Raw genomic sequence first — 27,498 nt, 5'->3', positions numbered from 1 at the left:
TTTCATAGATTCCATATGTGCTTGCGTAAACTATATAATCATTGGGTTTCGGAGTCTATACATGCCCATTGTATAGAATCCTAACTCGAGCTTATTGTATTTTTTTTGTATCTTCCATAGCCATACTAATATTTGTAGATAGGATTATAGATTTATCGATTTCTCCTTATATTTTTGTCAATTTTTGCCTTGTAAGTTTTGAGACTTTGTTATTAGGTGCATATGAAATTGTTATATCTTTCTAGTGATTTCTACATTTTATCATTATGTAGGGAATTGTCTTTATTCCTATAAAGCTTTTTGACATAAGGTTCCATCTTAGCTCATTTTCATGGCTATGCCAGCTTTCTTTTAATTAGTATTTGCCTGATAAATCTTTTCCCAAACCTTTTACTTTTAACCTTTTGTCTCTCTCATACACAGCATTTAAAAAAATTGAGTCCAAAAATCTTTACCTTTTAACATTTTCATATATTGTGTTTTCTGATATAATTGGATTTTATTTTTACCATCGTGTGTTTTCTATTTATTTTTTTCTATATTTGTCTCATTTTCTGCCTTTTCTCAGAATGATCAAATTTTAAAAATTCATTTTCTCCTCTACTGCTCTTGAAATGATGCACCCTATTTCTATCCTTTTAATAGTTACCCTTAACATTTTAACATGTATAAGGCCTAAAGCTAATCCTGATTTCTATCCTTCTCTTGAATAATTTAACGATATTAGAATACGTCAATTCCAATTACTTCCTTCCTATCTCTAATATTATTGTTGTCCATTATTTTCGTTTTACCTTATCAGAACTGTGATTATGAATTCCCCCTCCAGTCCAGACTGAGATAAGTAAGATTTGTTCATTTTTGTCAGTGAGCAGATTTTCTTATTTCCACTTTCACTCATCAAGGGATACAGTCCTATGGCGGACACTGGGGTGTGGCTTTCAGTTCTAATTCTTCACTTTGTTTGGACCATAGGTCCATCTCCTACTTATGGCCATTAAAATTTAACCTTCCAGAATTCTGAGACTGGCAAAAGCCCTCAGGACAATATACTACATTAATTTTCAGTTTTTTCTTTTTTCTTTTCCTGGAGATTTCCTTTCCTTCCTGAGAGGAAAGTTCAGCCATTTAGTTTTAAATGTTTGTTTCACTAATATGATGTCTCTAGTTGTTTCTGTATTATTTTTCAGAATACCTAGTCTGCCATATACTCAGAAATGGGAATTTTAATTTTTGAATATGCTTCCCCCAATGTTAGGTATAATTTTAGGAATCAGTAATAGCTGTCAACACCAGATAATTACCAACCGTCAGAGTCATGTAGAAACTTAAAAATGTTGTTTTTGTCAAAATTACATTCTTCTTTTATAAAATTATTCTATCAGTTAAATTACTTTACTTCATGAAATAAAATAAAGTCACTTAAATTCAGTTTAGAAAATGTAAAGGAGTACTAAATATTTGTTGAATATTTTCCTTCTTATTGTAGAATTTGGAAAACCCAGTTATAATCTACTGAATAAAAACTGCAAACACTACCAATGTACCTTAAACGGTACTTGCAGATATGAGAACAGAGAACAGTAGTAGAAAAGCGGGGAAAAAGATAGATCTGACAGAATAATTTGGATAATTGTGAAAATGGCTGAATCTCAAACTTTTGGGTATGTGAATAGCATTCATTCATTCAAAATGGTGTTTACTAAGCACCTATTCAGTGTTGTTCTGGAAGCTTCCATAATATTAAGAGAAGGTCTCTACCCTGCAGTAGCAGGGGGGTGCTAGATGGGTATGCAAATAACAAAATAAATGGGTACACAAATAACTAGCTATAATGCAAGACTGGGTAAGATAAATGCCACAAGGTTACTACAGTGGCTGCTTTTATATCCCTCATCTTAGCTACTTTCTGTCGCTAAATCTCTGCTTGCATCTTTGATTCCTGTATGCGTTTCTACCTTCTCCCCTCAAAAGGTTAATCCTGTGCCCTCAATCCCACCCTCAGCCCCAAACCAATAAAGGATTTTGTTCTATCAGTTATTCTCCTCTTGGTTCCACATCTTACTACTCTCCCCTCTACTGAAAAATATGCCCACATCTCCCCAATTTTAAAAAAGGCACCTCTTCCTTTCTGTCAGTCACAGATTTCTCCAGGCAAGCAACGTAATCTGTGGCTTTCGCCTTCTCACCACCTGCTATCTTTCTCAGTGTTCTAAAACCTGACTTTGCCCCCCACCACTTGAATGACGTAGCACTGATACTTTCACAGGTTATCAAAAATCTCAAATTATTGTGATAGCCAGCCAGTGGTCTTTTCCGACTTCTCTTTGGTGCTTCTAACCACCTTGTTGACCTTTTCCACCTTCGCACGTGGAATACCACACCACTCTGGCTTTCTTCCTAAAGCAAGATCGGTCTCCACTTCCTCTCTACCTTCCCCACCCCCCACCATCGGTGCTTCTTCAAGGTTCAGCCCTTGCCCTCTCTTTTTTCTTGACAGTCTGTCAACAGCAGGTCACCTATAGATGCTTAGAACTTCAGCTTTCTTTCTTCTCTGGATGCCTCTCGAAGGTCGCTTTCTGTGACTTCATTTCCAATCATCAGAACTGTCTCTCTACCCAGATATATGCTCATCAACTAAAGCTCACATATATGAATAGAATTCTTCTTCCCTCAAAAACTGACTCCCTTTTCCAACTTCTCTATTTTCGTTAATAATACCACCATCCACCCAAGTTCAGAACTAGTCCTTGGCTCATTATGTCCCCACTCCTCCAATCTGTCACCAATTCTGCTGGTAGGTCCTACGTAATCGCTCGACCTTTCTGTGTCAGTTATTCATCTGAGCTGCGCTAACATTCATTTGTACCCAAAGTGTACGAGATTCTAAAAAGACAGAGGCTTGAGCTCCTGTTGTGGAAGCATTCACAGCCTGGTTTTAATAATAAATAAGCAAACCACGAATTATATTATAGAAGGTTAAGTGTGAAAATAGAGGCACTTGTTTCATATCTGGAGTACTGTAATAGCTTTACAACAGGTTTAACTGCTTCGAGTCTCTTCCCCCTATTGGGACACTTTTAGATATGTCTTTCTAAAGAGCCATTTTGATCATATCTGTTTCTTGTTCAAGAATCTTTAATTCTTCCCAACGGCTTTCAGGATAAATTGTTACTCATTAGCCTTTCATGAAAGTCCTACACAGTGAGCCACCAAATATCCTTTAAGGATTCTCTCTCATTACTTCTTTATATGAATTTTCTCTTTCTTTCAAATCAGTTGGATATGAACTGGATAGTAACATAATTGGATATGTTACTCACTGGATATGAACATAATTTAATATTCCTCATGACACGCCTTCCATACAGAAAACACGATTTCCATAAGAATCTATTCTATCTTTTAAGATTCAGATTAAATCCTATCTCTGTAAAGCAATCTTCTGTGTTCCTAATCAAAAATGATATCTCCCTTCTTCAAATTGCCAAAGCAATTTTTGCCTGGCTAAATCATTTCACTATAAGGTAATTCCTTATTTTATTATTTCCATTGTTGTCTTAAATTTTCATTAACTCTTTCTCGCTTAATTGTACATACTTCATGTTTTTTCCCCAACCAAATTCTATGCTTCTCACAAGCAGCTTTGTCCTACACTTTTTCTGTATCCGGCCATAGTACCTAGCACAGTCTTCCTCATAAGCAAGATCTGAAACCAGTAGGATTTTTGGAAAGTTCAGCTTGAATGAACACTGCCGATGGAAGAAACAGCACATGCAAAGGTAGGAAAGGGCAATATTTGTCCAAGATATAGAAAATTAATCACTTTGGTGGGATGAAGTCCTCCCCACCCAAAAGAACACCGGGATGTCAGGGGGAAGGGGCAGAAGGAGTTCCAGGGTAAGGCATTTGGATGATGAGGGAACCAGGCAAGGTTTCTGAATAAAGAACAGGGCACAATTTTATGACGTTGCATCGAACCACCAGTGCACTAAATTAACAGGAAGTCCTGAACATCAGTTAAGAGGCTATTGCCTGAAAGTGAAGTAGAAAAGCCTCACCAGCACAAAGTACTTTTCATTTCCTCTCCTGGAGAGAAATCTGCCATAAAATTCCCTAGGCAACGAAAGCATAGTCTGATAGGTTCTCTGACACAGTATCTCTGTTGGTTCCACTTATCCTGGATTCACCACAAAGTAGATTAAGTTTTCTTATTTTCCTCTTAGCGTCTTCACTGGGTAAAGCATGTTCTTATTAATGGTAATTACATTAGCAAATGACTCCTCACAAGGGCTCTGCTTAATCCTCAGCTATTACAAGCAATATCTGAGACGGTTTTGCTCCTAGTTCCTCTAGAGGAGTTTAGTAAATTCCTGTTTATCCACGGAAGGCAGTGTTTGCTACTCATGGTCAGGAGAGAGCTTCACTCCCCAAATAAAATGAGTGGACGTCCAGGGCTCAGCCCCGGGGCAGCACAGGATGGGATACTAGCCGTGGACTCTCACTCAGCAGCTACACTTCCTGTGATAGCCCTGGAGTAGACTCATGACTTTGACTTATCTGTGTTCTATCTATTACATAGGCCAAGGTTTTCTTCCATTAGGTGGATAATTTGTAGGAATTGGCATTTTTCTTCCAAGCATGTTCTAACATCCTTTGTCTTTATTATCTCCATCTGTGGATGGAGAGGGATTTACTAACTTTTCTAAACAGTGGGGGTGGGGAGGGGCACAAACTTAGTACTTTTTATTTGCCCATCTCTATTTGATCAAAATCTTTATAGGCTAGTGGGGCAATGGCAAAAAAAAAAAGAGAGAGAGAGAGAAACTAACCTTGAGGCTCGATAACTGTGATTTATAAAAACATGCAAGAGCAAGGGGAAGATGTTCAGAATGACTCTGCCTTCCTTTCCCATGATGCAGTAGGGGCTAAGTGGCTGGGTTCACTCAGGGATGTTTGTATTTGTTTTTCTTCATTGATGGTTCGCCATGTGTGTGGGGGGAGGGGAATGGGAAGCCAGGAGAATAAGATAGGCTTCAGAGAAATGAGGAGTTAAGAGGTACACAAATTTCTGAAAGTCACCCAAATGCCCAAGGTATGTGAGACTACGATAAACAAATCAAGAGTAGGATTAATATCTAAATATGTGTACCTGGGTCCTTATAAATTACAAAAGACCTGATGAAAAAAGAAATTATTTATACAATGTTATGATTGACAACAAAACTGATTCAAATAAAACAAAAGTGAACTCTATGCTAAATATAATAACAAAGATTTTTAAAAGATAGAGATATCTTTTGGAATAGCAGAAGACTATATATGGGTCAGAGAAAATATTACGAGAAATAAATTAGAAGACCATAAGTTTTGTCTATTTATAATAAAGCTATACTTATATTTAGGGGAATATATTTTGAGATAAATCAAATTCATAAAAAGGATAAATTTAAAGACAATTATTAATCTAACAAAAGTATTCACAAATAGGATTTCTCTAAGTATCAAGCGCTCCTATTACATTTAAGATACAATTTGATTTATAACCTAACTTTCCTAGGAATTTGTTTATTACATCAATAATTCCATGATCAATAATTGCTTTACTTAGAAATTTATTAGAAAGCATCTGTAAACGGGAAGTTAAAATAATGGCTGGTCCATGTGTCTTATTTCATTTACTCAGTAGAAATCCTATATATGAACATTACAGATATTTCACACCTTGCATAAAAAGCAACTTCTCAATCCATATGTTGGCTTTCTTGCACACAAAGCCTACGCCCACTCCCACGCAGCAAGCCTCATCCTCACTGTATTGAGAGGTATAGTCAAACAATAATATATTTTGGCTAGCAGAAGTTGTCTAATAGCATGAACAGCTGCCCAGATGACATGGTGAGCCTTGCATGGAGCTCCTAGCTAGCACTCTTTGTTAAAGCAAACTGTCTCTTATTTCTCATAGCCAGTCCTGGTGGCATTCTTTCTATAGACATGAACAAAACTTGAAAAGCAAACTTAAACATATTCTCGTAATTCCTCTTCCCCCTCTTAAAAAAATCCAAAAATGGATTTTGGAAAACATGGGGTCTTACTCCCCAAAGTAAGAGAAGTGCAGACGACAAAGGGTTAAAAGAACAAGCGGAGCCCTACCGTACCCAGAAACGACAGAAGGCTCTTCTCCTCTTCGGTGCTACTATCCAGCCACTCGGCCACATCACCGGGGGAAAGGAGACTCATTCTCCAGCCAGAAAACTTTTCCATACAGAGCACAATGACTGAATGATGAAGTGGGAAAAGAAAGATACAGAGACTAAATTCTTGGGGGTCCAACACTTAAATTGCTAGCCAGGCTGTAATAATGAAAGAGAAGATGAGATCCTCCCTCCACTCTGAATTCTGTCTCTGTGACATCAATCTAATACAACGGGAGGAGGGGGAAGGAAACAGAGGGGGTTAAACGAGGGTGACAGCAGAGAAGGGTAGAGAGATTTGTCCTTCTGTCGCTTGGTGTGACGCCTTAGCCTGAAAGAGAAAGCCTGGATAAATTGAATAACGATTTGTGTTTAATCAGGAGAAAGCGAAGGAAAATAAAGAATAAAGATACTCAAAGAAAAAGAAACAGGTTCGTACTCTGAAGCAGCTTAGATAAGCGGACAGCACAATAGCTCATCAGTTAAGAAAAGCATATCATCAAACAAAAACAAAGGCAAAAGAACAAATTCAGCATCTTGTTTTGTTCTAAGGAGAAAGGTTTTCAAATTTCCTTTCAGCGAGCGGAGAGAACTGCAGCCTCCTAACCCCTTCCTGCTTTAGCTGTTGCAACAGCATCCCAGCCCCCTTGACAGAGATTTCCTGCAAGCAAAGGCAGGTTGATGAATCTGTGAATAGGAAGCTCTCATCCCTTCTTTCTTCTCCTCCTCCGTTCCTCCCCCCACCTCACATGGCGACGGCATTGATCCACAATAATGGAATCTGTAACTGGCTGCCAGCAGCAACATTAAGGATATTACAAGTCCACTTCATAGAATTCGAGCCGGTGGTCGGAACTTGGGGGCAACTCTGGGCTTCTAGTCAATAGCTCTGTCTTTCTTAGTGAGAAAGAAAGGGGTGTGTGTGTGTGTGTGTGTGTGTGTGTGTGTGTGTGAGAGAGAGAGAGAGAGAGAGAGAGAGAGAGAGAGAGAGAGAAAGCTGAAATCTGAAAGAAGAGAAGTGGGCTTGTTGGGATGAAGGTTCGGAGATCCACCAATGAAGCAAATGACTGTCCTTCAATCCTTGCCATTGTCATTTGTGAAGCAGTCCTACCCACCCAGAGGGATGTTTTATATGATTTACGTTACATAGTTACATGGTTTAGAACTATTTCACCAGATTAAAGGCAGAGGACAATCAGGCAGAAGAGATCTTTTCAGAGACATATAAATCACTCATATCCCTGTTCTCTGGAGATTGATTAGATTTGTTGCTATAAGAAAACAATGCTCTTAAAAAAATAGTTCTTCCTGCATTAGCAAAACATTAGCTCTGTTCTCAATAATCTACTCTTTCTTGCTTTCTATTCTAGGAGTCTGCCGTCAGTGAGAGAATTCTCACTGTTTAAGAGTTTCTATCTCAATATGTCCTGAGTCCATACCTTTCTCTCCATATTTGCTTCATTATTCTTCATCTGAACTCTGTTCACTTTGACTGTAAGTTCCCTGAGGACACGGACCTTGTTTTATATTAATCTTCGCAACCCCAGTGTCTAGAGCAGTGCCTAGCACTTAGAAGGAGTTCAATAAATATTTACTGAAGTTTTGGATGGCTGCTCTAAAAGTTTGAGCGGCTTCAACATTGGCAGGAGATATCAGGCTGAATATTTCAGGATCTCTTTTTAAGATTAGTCATTTTGACAGATAGTGATTTAGAAGTAGTTGCAGCAATAGCACCAACTGAGAAAATAGAAAATGTAAAAAAAAAAAAAAGGTAGGAATTCATAATATATTCAAATAAGTCTGTATTTTATTACTCAAAATAACTACATAAAATTGAAAAGCAGTGATAAATAAGACATTTATCACAATCCACAGGGTATGCTTGCTTAGCACCTAAGCATGATAATCCCTTTGTAATAACTTCATGACACACAATATTTCTGGAGCGCCCAGGATGAAATCATTGGCTTAGAGCATCAAGTTCCAGCTTCTTGGTGTGATCTGGCTCCTGTTCTTTCTTGGGAGGGGCCCCCAGATTCTTGCTGGCTCTGCCATGCTGTACTGTTTACCTCACTTCCATGTCTTTGCCTGTTTCCTGAAAGTACTCTACACGAGAGCAGGAAAAATTCATGTTTTGGTCATCAGTGTATCCCCACAGTCCAGGGCATTATCTGGCCATTGTAGGTGCTAAGAATTTGTGTTGACTGACTTTGGCACCTCCTATTATTCTGTCTCTCTTATATACCTGACAATATTGAACTGATCCATTGAGACTCGGCTGAGTCTGTCTTCTTGACACCTTAAGATGGAGTGAATAGCTTTCTTGTCCACACTTTGTTATTACTCCTGTTATTTTATTGTATTTGTTTATAGAGATTTGTGCTTTTAGAAGGCAAAAACTGTATTCTACTAATTTTAAAAAATGTTAATGCCTAGCACATAGTGGATGATGAGTGTTTATTGAACGATATAGTAGTGAAATTGTGATTCTAGATCTCAAAATAGATTAATGCTAAAGAATCCCATATACTCTTCATGTAAAGATCCATACCATTAGTCTCCAAATCAACAATCAAAATAATACCTGGTTAAGGAACAAATAAATCCTTTATTTATTTTTATAAAAGACAAGGCAGTATAGACAGAAAAGTATCAAAATAATCCAATACCATAAATTTGCCTCTTGTAAACACAGAGTTAGCAAATGAGGCACTGAAGAAAAAGTTTTAGGTTGAAATTTTGTTATAATATATAGCATCACACTGTTTTTCCCTGCTTACAATCTAAACATAGCAAGAATCAGGTCTCCTTCTGTAAAATGTTCCTTAAGATAAAGCAATAAAACTTACCTGAAGATGTTACCATTCTATAGTGAGCTATATATTTTGCTAAAATATGAGTCAAAGACTTCAAAATACTCTGAGTAGAACTGTTAGAAATAATGTTTCACTATAATCTTCTCAACAAATAACCAAATCCCATCCATTTTGGTGGTTTATCATGCGCCTTCCTACATACGTGCAGTAAGTACTTATGTAACATCTGTTGATTTTATTGTATCCATTATTTTCCTAAAAATATGGAAAGTATTTGGAATATGCATGGTGACAGGAATATGCTTACTACTCCTGATTTTGTTATAGCTGCGGGTCCTGTACTAATACTTTCAGATCCACTCATTTAAGAGCATTAGCGAAAGTATGTGCCAAGCCTGTTCTAAACCCTGTAATACAGTTGTGAATAAAAGAGACATAATCTCTGCCCCCACTCAGCATATATTCTAGAGGGAAGATTCTAGAGAGAAGAGATAAACAATACACCAGATAAAAAGTAAAGTGCATATTGTGTTAAATGGTGACTAGTGCCAAGGAGAAGAGTAAAGCACGCAAGGGGGGATAGGCAACATTGAAGAGGTCTACCAGTGTAGAGGGTAGAGAGGAAAGACATCTCGGAGAGGCTGCCTGTTGAGGAATGGGTTGCTGGGTTCTTAGGAAGAGGAAAAAAAAACAGTAAAAAGGCCTAGAAGCTGCAATAGTCAGGAGGCCAGTTCAAGTAGATTGGAATGAGCCAGGGGAAAAATTAAAGATGAGGTCTGTGAATTAATTTATAGTAAGCCGAATCATGTCAACTTATAAGGTCTCTGGCTCTTAATTAGTTAGGAAGAGCTTTATTGAAATATAATTCACATACCATAAAAGTCATCCTTTTAAGTGGTTTTAAATATATTCATATAGTTGTACAACCATCACTATAATTTGATTCCAGAACATTTTCATCACCTTAAAAAGAAACCCTGTACCCATTAGCAGTTACTCTCTATTCCTCCCAACCTCTGAGGCCCTAGCAACTACTCATCTAAGTTTTTTCTTTATGAATTTGCCTATTTTGGACTTTTCATATAACTGAAATCATATAATAGGTGGCCTTTTGTACCTGATTTCTTTCATTTAGTTTTACCCGCGCTGCAGCATGTATCAGCACTTCATTTCTTTTTAAGGTCAAATACTCTTCCACTGATAAGACACTTGGGTTGTTCCCACTTTTTAATATTATGAATAATGCTGCTATGAACATTCATGGACAGATTTTTTTGTGGAAGCCTTCAAATAAGATGTAATAAGTAATCTGCTTTTAATCCATAGAATTTTAAAACGCTACAGCAGAAGAGAGTTATTTCTCGATTTTACAAGCACCATATTTTCCTCCTAATTCATCTGGGATTTCCATCCTTCTTGAAGAAACCAAAACTAGTGACTCGGCCACTTTTCCCTGCTCTATTATTATTGCACACAGGAAAAGGGTAATACTAGGTACTCAGGAATGAACAAAGGCAGGTAATATATGGCAATATATTTTTTCCTTGATAACTAAAGCTGCTTAAGTTGGTGGAGATTTTGGGGAGGATAATTTTATATTTTGATAGTTTCAAACTTACATAACAATGCAAGAAGAGTACAAGGAACTCCTTTATACCCTTTATCCAGATTCACCAGCTGTTTACATTTTGCTACCTTCGCTTAATCATTCTCTTGCGTATATTAGTGCATATGTGCATTTTTTTCCTAAACCATTTCAGAAACTTGGAGACATCACGACCTGTACTGCCAACAGCTTTCAGGATATATTTTCTAAAATATAGGACATTCTCATATATGAGTATAACCAGGAACAATGATCAAAATCAGGAAATTTAACACTGATGTTGGTTGATATCTTAAGGGTAAAATTAAATATGCCCCTACATGCAAATTCTATTTCAATATTATATAAAGTCCTTATTTGAAAAACAAACGGTCTTCAAGCAACAGTGATTGATAAATCACCTGTACTAATTAAATGCAAGTATAACTCAAAGTAATAGTCGATATTATATTAAGATGATGTCTATTAAATTTGTGAAGGATTATTATTGAACTTATTAAAATTCAATATACTATTGTGATAAAGAATTGGAAGTAGGAATAATTGGTTTTCAAAAAGGCAATTAAAAGACAAGTAATGTGACTGCGTTTCCATCTTTATATTCTTTTGAATATGTACAACATTTTGTTTCAAAGAAGCTTAAAGTATATGTCAAACTATAATTTTTTATATATTTTGGTGAGGAGATATTTTACTGTAAGAGGAACAGAGTTAAATCCTATAAAATCTATAACTCAACACTTTAAATATGTACCCTAAATACATACTATATAAACCTCAAACCACTTACACATAAATTATATGTCAATGAATAAACTCCCACATTGGTTTTTACTTGCCAGAACCATTACCTTATATGATTAGAGCTGAAGAAACGAACGAAACTAGGCTAAATTTTCATTTATTTGGTTAGAAAGCGACACTTTTGACATGTGAAGTCACAGGATAACAAGGATGTTAATATTATACGAGACATTCCTATTACATGATTATGTAAAACATATAATAGAAGGTGTTTTCATATCCTCCAGTGAAAGGTACCAAAGTAAAGCAGTTTTAAAAAAACATTTTTAAAAAACCTTTTTTTATTTTAATTTTATTTTTTTATTGGGGAACAGTGTGTTTTTCCAGGACCCTTCAACTCCAAGTCAAGTAGTTGTTTTCAATCTAGTTGTGGAGGGCGCAGCTCAGTGGCCCATGTGGGGATCGAACCGGCAACCTTAGTATTATGAACACTGTGCTCTAACCAACTGAGCTAGCAGGCCATCCAAAGCAGTTTAAAAAATGTAACACTATTATTATAAAACAGATGCTCAAAAGTAATGAGCCAATCAAAGACTAACGGCAGATTCTGTTTAAGGAAGTTGATGACTATCTAGAATTAAAGATAACCTAGATGACTACATAGAATTAAAGATAATCAGGTTCCTTAAACACTAACAGTGTTCTTTTACGTAAAAAATGTAAATAAAGTGACAACTGTGGTTAATGAACAGAAAACTTCTTAAAAATATCCAGAGGGCCAGCTGAGTGGCACGTTGGTTAAGAGTTGGCTTGGGACGCCAGCTCTGAGCAGCAGGGCCCCGCTTCGGATCCCACATTAGGGCCAGTGATGCTGCGCCCTCTACAGCTAAGATGGTGAACAACAGCTTGACCTGGAGCTGGGCTGCCGTGAGTCACTGGCAATGGAGTAGGCTGCAGTGGGGCTGGCGGGCAGCCGGCGTGAGCTGCCGTGAGTGGCTGTCCGATGGCCGGCGAGTGACTGCCTCACCCTGGAAGAGCGCAATGATAACACCAACATGGGCCAGTGAAGCAACGTCCTCCACAACTAGACTGAAGAACAAAAGGACAGCAACTTGTCTGTTCCCTTTCCCCGTTTCCCTAATGCTGTTCCCCTCCCCCATTCCTCAATAAAATCTTTAAAAAAAAATATCCAGAAAGTGGCTAATGTGTAAGTATTCTTGAAGAATTATTTTTCCCTAAAAGTTAAACTTTACAATTAATTTTACTCAAAGTATTTGTAATTCTTGAAGTCTTATTATTTAGCACCTAACATGATATCAAGCAAATAGTAGCGACTCCATATTTACTGAGGGGGTAGATAGATGGATAAAGCTACACATCTAAGGTAATCACTGCTATGCAAGTACATTGAAAATCATTAGGGTAAAAGCTCCACTAATCTGTCTCTAGAACTAGCAATAATTTGAATATTTGTATTAAGAATAAGAAAAGACCAAATGTACATATACACGTACAATGTACTAGGTAGTCCATGAAGTGCTTTACATGTTTAATCCTATTCATTCTTCATCACAACCCTGTGAGGCAGTAGTAACACTTTTCCCATTTTGTATCTGGGAAAATTAAGGTTTAGAGAAGTAACAAAGTCATACAGCCAGTAAGTGGTTGGGGGTGAGGCACCAGAACTTAAGATATTCCTGTTCCCAAGTTCACAGTCTTAACCACATTTCATATCAGAATTTCTTCTATAAAATTTTTAGGTATTTTGGGAGAGGTTTGAGGATGAAGAATCATTAAGTGGGAAGTAAAACTGTTTCTTTTGCTCAATGATTTAAGATACTACAACAAGGATAAAGAACTTGTGTACGAATCCAAAGATCCCTAAAAAGTCAGGAAGTCAGATGGTCTAGTTTCCAGTCAGAAGGTATGAAAAGATCCACTTGAAATTCAGAGTACAGACATTGGTTTAATTCCTTCCCATCAATCAATGATTCTGATGGCCCGTTTACACAAGTATCTCTTAGCGAAAGGATTTCGCCGAACATTAATGCAAATCTTGGCATGTAGTAAGTGCTCAATATCTGCTAAATGAATGAATAAATGAACATATTTTTCCATGTATTCTTATGTTTCAGCAGTGACATATTTAGTCAGCGTAAAGAGAGACCAGCAGGTTTTTCTGCAGGTAATTAATAAATAATGAAACTTTAAATCTCTTGGGAAATTCATTAGTGATGTTTTATAAAGTAATATTAGCTAATCGAGTAAAAGGATAAACACAAGGTTAGTATATTGGATGATAAAACACTTAAAATATTCTAAGGGTTTTAGAGAATACTGGAAAAGACAATATTTATATTATTAATGACTTGCTGAATTTAAGTTTCCTGGCTTTACATCTGTGACTTGGGGGAAATGAATAAACATCTTAATGCAATGTTATTATGACAGGTTAAAAGATAAAAACCAAATCATTTCAAGAGATGCTAAAAAGGTAACTGATAACATTCAGTGTCTCCTCTGATAAGGAATCTTAGAATATTTGGAATAGACGGTGACTTCCTTAACTTAATAAATTAGACCAGAAACCAAGAGCACTATTATATACAAATTTAAAACATTAAAAACATTTTCATTAAGGTCAGTAGCAACACAAAGGTGTGCATTAGCACCACTATTTTTCAACAGGATGTGGGTTCCCCAGGGTCTGCTATATGTTACCGGTAGGTTCTAGCTAACATGGGAAGACAAGACAAGCAATAACAGATATAGATATCAGAAAGAAAGAACAATATTTGAGAAAATAAGATGTTTCCCTAAGTGAGGATGGCAGCAGGGAAGAAGAGTATTTAGTAAGATGATTAAGAGTAAGGGAAATATACAAAGTTTAAGAGCTTCCCGATTTACCAGCAATTACCAATCACAGAAATTAATGGGAGAAAAGATCCCATTCAAAATAAATAAATAAATAAATAAACCTTTAAAACTAGAAACTGGGGATAAGCTTAATAAGAAAAATTTAAGATAGTTGTAGAAAAATATGAACCTCTATATATGACAGAGAGGGTGCCATTAGACCCACAGGGGGAAAGGACTATTCAATAAATATAGCAGGGGAAAAATATCAATATGAAAAAAAGTATAAAAGCATAAAAACCAACTCCTGGTGGATTAAGGACTTAAATGTCAAGAACAAAAACTTAAAAAACTCCTAATAAAAAATATCTTGAGACTCTTAAAAAATGAAAAGATTAGTTACAAATTGACACTCTAGTCACAACACACACAACTGATAAAGGGCTACTATCAAGAACATATAAAGAACTCCTATACGTATATTGATAGAAAACGCGAAACCAACTCAATAGAAAAAGGGGCGAGAGAGCAGAAGAATTTCACAAAAGCATTAAAGATACAGCCACAGACTTAGGAAACATGTTCACTCTGGTTGATCATCAGGTTTGCAAATCAACCATTTCATCTTCATTCCATGACGACAATGAAAAATTCTAGCAATACCAAGTATTAGGCAGAATACAGATCCCTTCGGATTTTATATATATATTGTGGTAGGAAAAGTTTGGCATTATTTGCTAAAGTTGAGCATTTATACACATTAAGACCCAGAAATTCTACTCTTCGGAATACAGCAAAGAGGAACTCCTGCAAGTGGATGAAAACAGAATGAACAAGAATGTTCACAGCCAAGCTGATGCCAACAGCAAAATTCTGTTAACAAACCAATACCCTTCAATATGAGATTGAATCCCAATACCAAACCCAACCTAAGCTTTACCTCTAAATTGGTTTGGTGTATTCAAACAATGTTAAAATCATACAGTAGTCAAATAATGAACTACATCTGTATGGACAGATATTAGTAATATAATATTTAAGTGGAAAAAAGGTCCCAAAAGAACATATAAAAACATGTCCTTTATGTACAGTTAAAAACATCTAAAACTTAGCAATGTGTATGAAAGTTAACCCTCCCCCAAATAACACACACATTCATTGTAATTCCAGTTGAAATATCAACACACATTTTTCTTTTTTTGGCAGGGGGTGGAGGACTACTTGATTCTACAGTTCACTTGGAAAATAAATGCATGAGTTAAAAAGCCAAACACGTTTTGAAAGGAAGAACTAATTAGAGGGACTTTTCTGTATCAGTAAGAGAAACACATGAAAGTCTGTGGTCATTAAAACATTGTGATATTGATGTAAGAACAGAACAATTGGTCCCTGGAACAGAAAAAGAATCCAGAAGAAGACATGTGGACATTTAGCTGATAATAAAGGGTACTTTCAAATGAGTGTGGGAAGAATAGATCATTCAATAAAAGGTGTTCAGACAACTGGCAATGCAACTGAAAAAAATCTCATTTCACAAAACCAAAAATAAATTTCAGAAAAAGGCCTAATCTTAAATTGAGATAGCCCTTTCTCAAACATGACACAAAAGCCAGAAATTCCAATGGAAAAGAGTGGAAAGACTGAAACACATAAAAATTAAAAGCTTCAAATAGCAAAAAAGACACCCGGAATGAATTTGCAAGGCTTCACTGAACAGCATCTATCAAAATATGAAATGCAAACTACCTTTTGATTCTACTTCTAGGAACCAATCCTACAGAAATATCAGCCCACACAGCTGGACATAGATATATGTACAAAGATGTTTAACACAAAGTTAATGGCAAAGCTAAAAACACCTAAGTGTTCATAAGGAGGAAAACAGGCAAATCTACAATGAAATCATAAGCAGCCTTTAAGGATCTACAGGTGCAGATATGCTGAAATGAAAAGAAAAGATGTCTTCAATATAAAAATTCCAGGAAGAAGAGTGGCACCGGTTGTCAAGAGGGATTAAGTGACAGGCACTTGGAAAGGTCTATAATTGAAAGGCAGATTTGAAAATGGGCAGAAAACTGTCATGTTGGTGAAGATATGCAACATGTTTCAGGGCCTGGGGCCGCCTTAGCGTTCAGATCATTCTTCAACAGCAAAATAATTTGAGAATGGGTAGGTATTTAACTTTTTAGTTCAGTATTTTTTTTTTTAATCCAGGACTGTCATTCATCAGTTGATGATAAATATGAGGTGGGGTCACATGTTCACCATAGTTAATCTGGCATTAGGATTTGTTCAGCATTGTTTGCACAATTAAACATTTTATTGTGTTTTCCATGATTTTAATGAAAACGAGTGGCAGGCTGGAAATGAAATGCTGATCACAGAAACGCATAGGCCTCATAAAACTAATATTAATTTAATTGATATAAAGATAAGGGTTGTTAACCCCGCCAGAATTAGAGTATCGTTAACTTCAAGGAAATCATCTACATTTAATTGTGAAGTGGTGGGAAGCACAATTAAGAATCATGTTTATGTAAAGGCTTGGTTTTTATGATGTAGGTATGTATGGTGCCTACATCCTTGTACAATCCCTTACCCTTGAGTGTAGGTGGGGCCTGGACCTGTTAATATGATGGGAGCCACTCCCTTGAGTAGGCTGCATTACATGGTAAAGGTGATCACGCTGTGTTACAGTGGACTCCATCACAGACTAGAGTAAGATTCTCTTACTGGTTTTGAAGAAGCAAGCTGCCATATTCTGAGAGTGCCACAGGACTGGGACCCAAAGGCGGTCTCTAGGAGCTGAGAACAACTCCGTGACCACAGCTGGCGAGAAATCAGAGCACCTCAGTCCTACAACTGCAAAATGAGCATTTAGGCAGGTTGATACCTTGCTTTTGACCTTATGATACTCTGAGCAGACAACAAGCTACACTCTGCCTGGACTTCAGAGCTACGCCAACTGTGAAATGATAAATGGGTGTTACTGTGAGTCACTAAATGTGTGCTCATTTGTTACACAGCAATACCAAACTAATGTAGTACGCTATCATGAAAACAATGAGTTTGAGTAAAACAGGTGAGATACGCAGCATCTAGGGGAGAAGTCTGCTGTAAATGAATCCAGACATAGAACTCAAGACAGGCATTTTAATGGCTCAGAGCTGGAAGGAAAGGATGGAGGGGGGCAATTTATATGAGAAGAAAGGCATGTCCAAAAGCATGTCATGTTTGTATTTTTGTAAAGAAAAAGGAAATTAACATTTATTAATTAATTATTTTCCATTTATTGTGTTGGATACTTCCACAGTGATGAAAAAGCTGTTTTGAAATGTTTTATTTTTCTTCAAATACAACAAGTAATCATGTATCCTTTAAACATGTAGAAATAGGTGTTTAAAGCAAAATGATATTAAAGCCATGAGTATGGAAAACTATTAAATTTGTATCATGAACTCAATATAATAACTATATGCAAAAATTAATGTGCTTGATGAGTACATCTATATCTTTATATATAATACAGCAATACATACAAAATATATGTAAAACATATTTTTTTAAATTAAGGTATGACATATGAAAATGAGTGTTTTGTATGGTGTGCTCAGAGATTGTGAAAAGCCTAGTTAGTAGGTCTATTATCCGCACAGGGCCATATTGTTCTGAAGATGCACATACAAGCCTGGTTTCTCAGATGCTTTCACAGTCTAACCCTTTAAATGATACCAAATGTAAATCCTTGACTGCATATTTAGATCAGACAACTTTCAACATGAGAATAAACACGGGGTCATTCTTCACCCCCTACATACACAAGAAGTACTTTCAAAGAGTATCACACCATCAACCTACAAATCTGCTTAGAGTTTTTTGGTTTTGTTTTGTAGGGTTGTTTCTTTTTCCAAAATGGAGAAATTATAGGAATACATTTTCTCAAGCTCTAACATATATTCAGGAAAGTGTATAAATAATGGAACTCATCCGGGTAACCAGCATCTGGAACAAACGAAACAGAAGCGAAAACCACCAGCAACCAGAAGCATCCCTTATACACCCTTTCCAGTCATTACCCCATAAGGATTATTATCACTATCCTGACTTCTATCACCTCAGACTAGTGTGAACTGTATATAAGTGGAATCGTACAGCATAGATAGTCTTTTGAAACTAATGTTTCATGCTCAACATCCATTTGTGAGATGTATCCGTTCTGTTGCATGATGCAGTACTCTGTTCTTTGTCAGTGCTGTATAGAGTTCCATTGTGTAAGCAAACCTACTGATTCTATTGCTGGTGAGCACTGGGGTAGTTTCCGAGTTTTAGCTGTTATGAATGCTTGTGTATAGGTCTTTTGGTGAACCTTATGTATGTATTTCTATGGGGCACATTAGCAGGAGTGGAAGTGCTGGGTCACAGAGCATTGTTCAACTTGAGTAGATATTGTCAAATAGTTCTCTAAAACAGTTGCTCTAATTTATACTCCCATCAGCAGTGCCTGAAAACTCCTTTTGTTCTAGATTCCTGCCAACATTTGGTATTTTCTGTTATTCTCATTTTAGACATTCCGATGGATGTGTAATTCCATTTGGGTTTAAATTTGTATTTCCCTGATGATTAAATAAACCGAGCAAATTTTCCATATATTGAATGGCTGCTTGGATTGCCTCTTTTCTAATATGGGCACTCATGTCTTGCCTTGTTCTCATTGATGTGGAGGAGTCCATTACATATTATGATTGGATATTAAAACTTAAAATTTTCTCTTTTCAGGCTGTCAGAGAAAAATGTAACATAAGCAACATCTGGATTAAAACCGAAAAGCCTTAAAACAGCTTCTATTCTCTTGTAACACAGGTTTGATAAGGGAAAAGAGAGAGAAAAAGTCTACCTTTAAATACTTAACTCAAAAAGTAGGCAAAATGAAAATGGGTTTATACTTTCTGACACTGGGAGAAACCCACTAGAAAGCTGTCATAAATCACAGCAACTTTATAGCAATAAAATAGTCACATCGTTGAAGCTCACTATTTCATAATTAAAATTTCATTGTTAGATACATTTTGCAGTTTGTTCACAGGAAGACATACTTCTGAGAAAACTGGTAAATAAAAACTAGTTAGGTTTTCCTTTTAAAAAGGTCCAGATGAAAGCCTGACTTCTGGTTCTAAAAAGGCTTTCATTTCAAACCAAAATAGAGGTGACAGGTTAGCTCAGTTGGTTGGAGCGTGGTGCTCATAGCACCCAGGTTGCTGGTTCGATCCCTGCATGGACCGCTGTGAGCTGCACCATCCTTAAGAGTCAACTATGCCATTGTAGCATGAAAGCAATGTGCAATCAATGACCATGGCTGTTCCCCAATAAAACTTATATAAATAAATAAATACATAATAAAACAAATACACACACACACACACACACACACTAATAACTCCTGAAATAAAGTGGTGTCATCAAGGATTGACCTAAACAGTTCTATTGAGGCACACGGATCAACTTGATACACTTCTGCCTTTTATATTACAATAAACTCCCTCTGCAGAGCAAAATGTTACCAAGGGAGACTGGTTTTTAATCTTTGTAATGACACTGACTCCAACTGGAAAAAAACAAGCTATTTTTTTGAAAATGTATCTTTAAAACTTGATCATCAACCAAGTATTTACTGAGTCCTATTTTAAAAGATAAGGAAATGAATAAAACTAAAACTAAAATATATTTCAAAATTTTAGTAATTGTGGCTATGCAAGTATTTACAAGGAAAATGATGGTATTTGTAAAACAGGTTGATGTTTATTGCTTCAAGAAATTATCATGATGTTTCATTGAATTTCAAGTGGAGGTAAAATGCTTCAAAGAAACTCTCAGGATGTATGTGAGCAAATTATATGGAAGATAAAATAAAGATTTTAATACATTAAAAACCCCCTTAAATGTCAGTTGTGTAAGAGTCTCACAAAAATCAGATCAAATACTATGTGATGCAATTTCCCAACCATATGCGAAAAAAAAATTAAATTATCTATTACCCTTTCTCTGGGTGATCAGTTTTCCATATTTTGAGAAAATTCTAATAAGAAATAGTCTATCACCATACTGAGCAAACTCTTAGAAACGAGCTCTTTACAGCAAGCTCCTGGTACATAAAAGATGATTACCCTTCCCTGTTAGCCCACATAGTCACACAGCCAGGTTGTTTCGTGGCTTTTCTTGCACTCACTTTGACACATTGATTCCTTTTTGTTTTTTCTTAAGAAAATAAATTATGTCATTTATTTACCTGATACTCTATTCTAGGTGTTAGAAAAATGAGTTATTGGAGCAGGGAAACAAATACTTTAACATTCTCCTGACTCAAGAGATCAAAAATCAAATCAACTACACACAACCCATTTGAAGTTATCAATTAGCAAAATATTTCCAAAGCCGAATATTAAGAAGTGAAAGAATATTCCGTCTTTCTAGCCTTCGTATTAACTAAAGGTAGTTTCTGTGGATAGTTAACTATGCAGCGGTGCTGGTAAGCTTTTCAAAGACACTCAACAGTCTTTGGAATTACATGTAAGACATCCAAGTTAGCAACTTGTCCAACAGGTAGGCTCTCCGAGGTGACACCTGATCCTGAATGACGCCTGCTTGATCCTGGCAGCTCGAGTTCCTGACTTAGCGACAATCTGCCCTAAGAAAGAGCATAGAACCAGGTAACTTTTCTTCTTCAAAGAACAGGGCTGCAGTAACCTAAACTAACTTTCCAAGTTGCCGTGTCAGCAATTCATGGACTCATAAAATACTGAAAGCCTGAGAATGACAGAAATGTGGAGCTAGAGTCAAGTTATTGATAAGAACTCCACACTGGCTCCCTCTCTATGTGTTTAAGTTTCTGGTACTCCGAATTCAGCTGAATGGTAAGGTCTGAGCAGGGGCCAGGAGGGCACCAGAGAAGATACAGACTTTCATCTGAATTTTAATGACTGACTCAGTAAGTCTCTCATACTTGTCAAGTATGTACAAAGAAAGTATTCTCTGGCAGTGCTTAAGGCTTCCAAACACAAGCTGAGATCATACCCATAATTAAATGTGGAATTTTGATTGGCAGAATCCCCATCAGCACTTAAAAAAAACAAAACACAACAGACAACTAGAAGGGTTCATATTGCTCAGTCATGACTCATTTTCTTGAGTCGCTGTTTACTAGGAAACAACAGGGCACAATCAATTTCCTCCCTTCTCTGCAGAAAGAATTAGATACTTTAAGAAAGTTTATGCAGCTGAAGTGTAAGAATGTGCGGAACCTTATTTCACAATAGTCACCTGCTTCTTCACAAAGCTGATATACAGAGAACTGAAAACAAGACAATCACGTACAACCACTAGAGGGCGTGAGAGAACAGAAAGAACAAAACGAGTCTAACTTTTCCTCTTTAGAAGCTGCGGAAGGTCAAGGCTGGAGCAGAAAGGGAAACACAACCATGTTGTCTACATAAGGATTCCTGGCGTTTCGAGTGGATAACCAGGTAATTTTTATGAGTAAAGAATTAAATTAACAACTCAGAGTGTTTTCCACGTCCAATCTCAAGACCCTGCCCCTGGCCTGTCTTGTCTTCACTTTTGTTTGAAGAGATTTCACTCTTATGGTGTTAACTGGGGTACAAAACACAGAATTATACCCAAGAGGTAGAAGAAACTGCAGCAGGAAAGGAGCTATGACACTTCCTTTGAATGAGACAAAAGTTTTGATTGACTATAGCCAAACTATTACCACAAGAATGTCATAGCTATATTGCAGAGCTCTTAAACTTCATTGAAAATTTAATATATAAACTATATTTATGTGGAGATACATATATGTGTGTATATATAATTTCATGAAAAGAAATTAAAGAAACTAATATCAAGGGAAAAAACCATGAGTAGTGAAAATGGGCCTGCTTTCAAGAAAATGTCACAAGAAAATTATTCAATGTACATAGAAGAGTTTCTTTTCTCATGCCACTCATTTCACTCTATTCCTATTTAAAATTTGTCTCTAGTCACAAAATGGGTCCCTTATTGTTGCTTTTCTCTGACACAGAAAACCTAATCCTGCATAATCTAACATTTTTATTCAGGAGAGAAAAAGGAATATGTGTTTCCTTCTAACATGGTAATAAGTTTTATAATGATTAGGTTGGTTAGTAAAGTAATTTTTTTCAAATTAGGTCAGTAAACTATCAGCAACAATAGATTAATGACTTCTGATTGTTTCTGATAGGGGGAAATATACTCAGACCAAAGGTCCACATCTATCTGTCTATCTATCTATCTATCTATCTATCTATCTATCTATCTATCTATCTATCTATCATCTATCTATCTATCATCTATCTGTCTATCATATATACACATAATACACACACATATCATGGCAGTCCTTTCCATGCTCCATGTAGGATAAGAGAGGAGAGAGAAATCTAAGACCTGCTGTAATACAACATGAACCCTGTTAAGCTGGATAGAGCACTATGAGCCCATTTTTACAGCCATCAGCCCTCTTATAAACAGTATGCTTAAGTAATGGGTTCCACCATAAGACAAACAGTCTCTTGTTTCCTACTGGGTGGAGAATGTACTTTGTAATTTGGTTTCCGATAGCCGAGAGCAATAATGAAATGCACTTCTATTCCTTTATTCCTTACAACATACTGCTCGTCCCCACAGCCTTGTAAATCACAAGTGCACTTACACAGACCCAGTCGAAAGCTGGAATGAACAGGTCAAGCTTTAACACAAAAGGACGACATTACTTCACTGTGGTTATAGCCAAGTCAAGCTAACTCGTTCCCAGGAGTTGTAAAGAGCCATGACAGGCCCTTTGACAGCGGCTATCTTTACTATTTAGCGCACGAGAATAGTGCGGCCTCTCTCAACCCCACAATGGTCGCCAGAAAAATGGAAAGGGCAGCAACCTTTTTTAGGAACTAAATGAAAATGTATGAAGACAGATGTTCGCTGTCTTTTGTGAGTCTCAAGACTCTTCACTTAAGTCATATTCAAACTCATAACTCATGAGATAAAGTAACAGAGGACCCTTATCAATGGAGAGAAACAGAGCTGGATCTTGGATAAGGAAGCGATTGGTCCAAACAGTTGGGGTAATTTTTAAATGTCATCTTAAATTTAAAAAAAATAAACATAGAGAAGGCTGAATATGGGAAGATTTTTTGCTTCCAATATATAGATAGAAGTTACAAAACTGGACATTAACATCTAGAAAAAACTTTATTAACTTAATTACTACAGAAAATTGCTAAGTCCTAAAGTCTTTAAAAAATTAAAATCAACTTGAGTTTTAATTTGATATACCGATATTCAGAATATGCTACAGTTATGCAATTATTTATATAAAAGCAATACACAAACTATAGTCATTTTCCTTAGCTGAAAGCTTTTTTTTTTTGTCTTCTGTAAATATTTTGTTATATATTTTTGGTTTTGACCAAGAGCATGGTATCGATAGGATTTGATGACATCCATTCCCCATTATCTCCTCTCCATGGATTTCAATCTAGGCTTATGATGCATTTGGTCTACTTAGGCAATAACCCATGGTACTTGAGACCTGCAGATACAGCACAGATAAAAAACCCCACAAAGCCTAATGTAACTGATTCCAGGAACAAAACAGTCCACTGAAAATCAGGAGATCTAGATTTTCACTTTGATTCTGTTCCTAACTCTGTGATCTTGAGCAAGAATTAAATCCCTTAGACCTCAATGTTCTCATTGCAAATGGAGAGATTGGACTGTCCATGATGGCTAAAGTTTCTTTCTGATTTAACTTTCAGTGAGCCAATCAGTTAACGTTTGTAACTTGTCATCTAGTGGCAAAAGACATTAAAAGCCTACCTTGGGCAGAAAGGACAAGCCAAGTTCTCATTTGAATGCTCTTATTGTTGTCGATGGATCCAACCTGTTGAACTTCCCAAATGACACAGATTTATTCTGAGCTACTAAGATTCAATCCAGGCTGTTGGAATCTTACTTATGCTCTATACCTTTTGTCTCCCTCAGAGAGAAACGACCTGTACCCATTCCCAGGTATCTTCACGTTTCATAAAGAATTTTTGGGGAGGCTCCAGAATAAGAATCCACTTCAACTTATTGAAAGAACAAGTAAACGCTGCGTTGGAAATATTTTGCTATGATCATTGCCCTTTTCATTGGTCTGAGCTCCTCAGACGCCTATGCTTGTGCTGGATTTGTCATGGAATGCTGACAGCCACCACACAATATTCCTGTGACCTCACAGTAATGAAAACCAACCTATTTTTTTCTTAAGCCAATAATCCCAAAGGTAAACAGCCATTGCATTTATGTAATTTTTAAAAGCCACACTCCCTTTAAAGATATACAAACTTTTCATTTCGATCTCAGACAGACTCGAGCAACTCTTACCTGGGGTCTGCATCCTGGGAAGTTTCTGGGTGCTGCTAACATGATCCTTCCGGCATGCCAGTCAGAAACTCAAAACACTCTGTACACCGCACTCGCCCGCGCTCCCTTTCTCCCCCGGCCCCCTCCCTTTCTTTTGCTCACTCTCTGTCTCAGACAGTTTGGAATGCAGAAAAGCCAGAGCCAATGCCAGTCAAACTCAATTCTTTTTTTTTTCCCCCCTCCCAGTGTATTTGCTAGAGAGCGCTAAACAATAGCCACCCTTCCTCACTCGCTGCGTCTCTTTCACAGCACTGGGTGCAGGCAATCGGCCTCAGAAGCAACGTGACTTACCAAGCTGGGTTATTCATTTTTTCCGTCCCAAGGGGCAGTAGGGTGAATGTGTGCATCTGTGTTTTAAGAAGTGATCTTTTTTTTTTTAAAGCAACCTTTTTCAAAAGCTGCCCTATTTTAGAGACAGAAAAATAAAATAAATTTCAGAGATTCTTATTTTGAATGTTCTTAAGCTGATTTAAAATATAAACTTTTCAAAGTACAAAAATCAGGTAAATATCTTATGGCTGATGTACAGAGTGTGTTCACACACACATTACTATTTTGATTCGTTTACTCAGTAGATCACCTTAACTTATCACAGAGGAAATATTTTAAATTCAGAAAACTTTTATTTCCCTAAAACCATTCAGTATGTAAGCTAAAACTTCATTTTAAAAATAAAGAACAATCAAAAATTAATTTTATAAACTGAGTGGCTCTTAACTAATTAAATCAACTAAAGGTGAAGAATTATGGATAATATTCTTCTCCGTCATCATTTTAATTTGTTTTAAAATCAAACATATTTCCAGGGTAGTTTTTTTTTTCTTCATTCCGAAAAAGGAAGGCAGGTCAGTGATGTCATCTTTATTATTGGTATGATGACCTAACATTATGCAGCTGCTTAGTTGCTGAGGTTAGCATGTCAGGACGGATCAATTAGAAAAAATTCACAGTTTGAATCACTGAGTAGGCTCCACCTGCCACTTCAGACAGTGGAATAGGACAGACATGAGAAAAGCACAGTATCAATCTGTTATCTACCATTTAACAAGGAGCTGATGGAAACACATTTATTCTCTCTCTCTCTCTCTCTTTCTCTCTCTCTCTCTCTCTCTCTCTCTCTATATATATATATATATATGTATGTGTATGCATGTGTATGTATTACATGGACTACATTCTGACACACTATCTAGACATACATATGTACACATATTATGTATATACCTATTTGAATATATGTATATCCTTTGGCACCCCTTTTTCCCCCATTTCTTTTTCTCCCAAGTCACAATGATTTAAATGTAAAGTCTCCTTTAATTAAGTCATGATTTGTTTTTGGTTATCCAGTCTCATCTTTCTTCAAGAAACATTGCATTTTCCTCTGCCCTTTTTTTGGTTTCCTATTTTTATTTAAGATGAACTACTTTAAACCCTATCGCTACTCAAATAAGAATCATAGGGAAAGAAAGACGTAAAAAAAAGTTGTAAAGAAGAAATAAACTCAGGGTGTATGAAGACTCATGGACCACAGACTCCCACTCTGCTTTACATGTGTCAAAACTCCAACAACCCTACTCTCTCCTCACCCAAGGTAACACAAAGCTTTATCATTATTACTAATTGTCACTTATAATTGACCTTAAATTAGTGCAAAGCACACTGAAATTATTTTTGGTTGTTATTCCTCAGAATAATTCTAAGAAATAGCTCATGATTTTCTTAATTCTATCCAAGTGTTAGAACCAAGAATAGTGAGTCTAGGTTACAAGAACAGAGAGATTTCAGCTCAATAAAAGGAAGTCAGAGCCAGTAGAATCAGCCTTCTGCAGGGGCTGCCTGCGACACGAGACAGTGATGCCCCAACTCTTCCCACCCGGACTGACTGTACCTCTGATGGATATACTCTCGTGTGGCAGTGCTCAGACTGTGCTACTGGTCATCACTGGGGTGCACATGAGAAAACAGAACAACAGTAATCTTTTTTCCCAAGCAACAGAAGACGTTCACGGATATAACTTTCTCAAGTATGAGTTTCTATGCTTAAATATACTTACATATTACATATCTTGAAGGATATTCTTAAGTGAACTTAAATAGGGCGAGGTAGTTCCTAATTCAAGCCAGTAATGATTTTCAGATCTCTGAAGATGAATGACAACAGTCATCTACTGTGCTCTGCGAAAAGCACCTCTACTGTTGGTGTAGCTGCTTCTCGGACTGGAAGTCCCTTCCTTGCCTGGTCTCCCTGTCATACTCTTATTCACCCTTTAAAACCCAGGCTTAAATTCTTTTCTTAGTGCGGTTTAACTTATTTCCCATCCAGAGTTGATTACATTCTCTGTACTACGTTTTTTTACCCTATGCTATTTTGTTCTCGCAGCCCTCACCATTACCCAAAAGACTATGTACTGATGTTTCATGCCCTTTTCTCCCCCTAAATGTGAGGAAGATGGGGGTGGGGGTACCAGGGGCTTCGTCTCATTTTCAGCTTATCCACAGAGCTCAGAAAAATGCCTGGCATTAGTAGGTACTTAATAAATAATGAATGGATGAATAGATGGATGAATAGAATATATTTCACTCACCAAACCTCTTGTAAGTATTTAGACTTAGGGGTACTTTAGAAAACCTTCAGGACAGGCACCACAGAACATCCATTTTCTGATGCCAGAACCTAGCATTACATGTCATGTGGTGAAAGAAGAGCATAAAGGAACTTAACCTCAGGCTTGCATGGTTTTAAGTAACTTAATTGAAGCCAGTAGAATTATATATCAAGGGAAGAGAGTCATTTCTTCATTTACTC

General features: G+C 36.7%; 1 protein-coding gene and 1 long non-coding RNA gene across 3 annotated transcripts in view; one reads left to right on the top strand and one right to left on the bottom strand.

The window, feature by feature from the left end:
• RASAL2 (RAS protein activator like 2) overlaps positions 1–27,498 on the bottom strand; it is a 291,558-nt gene that overhangs the window by 86,277 nt on the left and 177,783 nt on the right. The gene's annotated exons all lie outside the window — the stretch shown is intronic.
• LOC109384836 (uncharacterized) overlaps positions 21,368–27,498 on the top strand; it is a 22,310-nt gene continuing 16,179 nt past the window's right edge. The window contains exon 1 of the long non-coding RNA XR_002124497.1: positions 21,368–21,733. This is a non-coding gene — a long non-coding RNA (uncharacterized LOC109384836). The remainder of the gene's footprint in view (positions 21,734–27,498) is intronic.

Source organism: Hipposideros armiger, unplaced genomic scaffold (genome assembly GCF_001890085.2).
Source record: "Hipposideros armiger isolate ML-2016 unplaced genomic scaffold, ASM189008v1 scaffold_6, whole genome shotgun sequence".
Lineage (NCBI taxonomy): Eukaryota > Metazoa > Chordata > Mammalia > Chiroptera > Hipposideridae > Hipposideros > Hipposideros armiger.
This window is presented reverse-complemented; position numbering and strand designations above follow the sequence as displayed.